We start from the raw sequence: 2,381 nt of genomic DNA on the forward strand, positions 1-2,381 counted from the left end.
AGCTGCTCTGCTTAGTACAGAAAATCCTCTATTATGCATCCCAAGCTTCCTGAGCCTTATGCTTTATTTTTCACTTTGCTCATCATGTTTTGTTCTATCCAATGCCCAGTTTGAGGGCCATCTACACCATGAAGATTTCCTCCATCAAAAGCAAACTTCTCCTTCTATAGGAACATTCTGTGTATTACACTCTTTTGCTATTACATGCTGCTTTGTGTTATTTTTGTTGCTTTGCTTATATAGGTGTAGTGTCCTCAAGTATCTCAAATATTTGAGGACAATCCTACCATTGATCTTTGAATTCCCAGCAATTAATAAAGGGGCCTAGACATAATGTGCTGCCAATAATAATGTGCTAAGTTTTAAGCATTTAATTTTTTTTCTACTGCTTTGAATTTATTGCACAATAAAAAATTTTTTAAACAAACACACCACCCTCTTTCCTACTTCAACAAATCTTGTTTTCTTTTTTTCCATATATCCTACCAGACTTTCAATGAATGTACATAGAACACTTCTTCTGTGCTAGGTATTAGGTTAAGCACTAAGGAACAAGGTGTACCTCACAGATATAGTATCAATCCTCAGTGAACTTACACTCTGCTGAAGAAAGTAGGAAAAAATTAAAAAGCAAATAAAATAATTGTGGTAAGTATTAAGTGTTTTGAAGGAAATAAAGGACAGAGTTACTTTCAAGTAATTAATTTGTAATACAACTGGCAATATTATGGTAGTTCGGGGCAGGCCTCTATGTAGCCTTCAAGATAAGGTGCTAGAGGGGGGTGAAGGGTTTCGTTTTTTGCTTTTTTTTTTTCCATTTTTTATTAGCATACAGTTTGCATAGTTTTAATCCTGTGAAGCTTCAACTTTATGACTTTTTTTTGAGACTTGATTTGAGATTTGATTCAAACTCTCGATTTGAAAAGTCAGGGTACAAAAGAAATACATAACGATCTGTATATCTGAGCACCTCTAATGCTGATTTGGGAAAGAAGGAAAAAGTTCCACAGTTTCAGATTTCTCAGAAATCTGGCACTCCTCTCTGCGACCTTTGCTTGGGAGGAGTGCACTTACTTCTAGAATGAAGTGGGTGCATGTGGCCGCCCAGGCATAAAGAGGGCTACAAAAAGAGATGTGATAATGTTTTTTCAGGGCACCAAATTTTTCATAAGGCGCAAATAACTTCAGAGGATAAAAGAGGCTGGCATTTGAAAAGGTCAGGTTGTAGAAGCGGTACAATTCTGCAGGCCCGGTTTCCGCTCAGTTCAGGCCTCCATTAGCACTATGGGCCAAGAAGTCTTCTGTTTACAGAAAAGACTTTCAACTCCTTAGGTCAAGGCCGCGTCTTGCAGCCCGCGGGCCCTATACGGTGTCCGGCACATGGCAGGGGCTCGCCAAACACCAGCGAACCCGGCGCCCAGTCTCCTTTCCCGCCAACCCACCCCGCTTCTCTCACCGCCCAGACCCGGCGCTCTGCCTCGGTAGGCCTACTCCGCGGTCTGCCATCTGCCGCTGCCATCCGCAACCAGCCGACCTACCTGGAGACCCCAGCCAGCCGCGTCACCGCCGCGGGCCGCAAGTAGCCGTCCGGAGCTTCCGCCTTGGCTCCTTGGTTACCGCGTTACCTCGGTACCCATAGCAACCAGAACTCTTGGTCCTGGCGCTGTCAGCCCGCAGAGGGAGCAAGAGAGCCCTACCAAGAGATGGGGCGAGGGAAGGAGGGAAAGGTCTGGGAAAGTCAGCAGGCCATAGAAGCTTTCTGCTGAAGTAATACTTGGCTAACACTTACTGAGCCCCTACTTTATTCCAAGCACTATTCTAGGAGTTTTATTTGTAATATTTAATTCATTCTCATAACAGCCCAATTTATTTCTAAGAATATAAATATAAATTTATATTTTGCAGTCAGTCGGTCAAAAACCTGTTGTGTTTATCCGCATTGAATCTCTCTTGTTATTGGACTTATAATCTCATTGTTATAGTTAAGATACTAACCTTAACTATAACCTTAACCTTGAACCACTATTTTCCACACTAATGTGCCTACCAATACTCATTTAAGAACTCATTTAATATTTTTCCTTGGCAGATTCAATTGGACAAGATTGTAACCAGCATGGATAAGAAAAGACAATGATAGTCTGTGACCATGACTCTGGACTTTGAAATTAAGGCAGACCTGAGTTTGAGTCCTAGTCTTGCCATAATTCACTGGATGTATGACCTTGAGCAAGTTATAAAACCCAGTTTAATTGGTAACACTACACTTAGTCCATACATGATGTAACATGGAAGAGTAAATGAAACAATGTATATTAAGTCTTCAGCACAAAACTAGGCCCATAGTAGATACTTAATAAATGGTTAAAAATGATGGTGGT

General features: G+C 41.3%; 1 protein-coding gene across 1 annotated transcript in view; it reads right to left on the reverse strand.

Moving 5' to 3' along the window:
- The window catches only part of ZBBX (zinc finger B-box domain containing), a 101,169-nt gene extending 99,568 nt beyond the window's left edge, over positions 1 to 1,601 (reverse strand). The window contains exon 1 of the mRNA XM_011379984.2: positions 1,539 to 1,601. The gene's annotated coding sequence lies outside the window, so the exon portion shown is untranslated. The remainder of the gene's footprint in view (positions 1 to 1,538) is intronic.
- Between the last annotated feature and the right edge of the window lie 780 nt (positions 1,602 to 2,381).

This window comes from Pteropus vampyrus, unplaced genomic scaffold (genome assembly GCF_000151845.1).
Source record: "Pteropus vampyrus isolate Shadow unplaced genomic scaffold, Pvam_2.0 Scaffold12, whole genome shotgun sequence".
In the NCBI taxonomy this organism is placed as follows: Eukaryota; Metazoa; Chordata; class Mammalia; order Chiroptera; family Pteropodidae; genus Pteropus; species Pteropus vampyrus.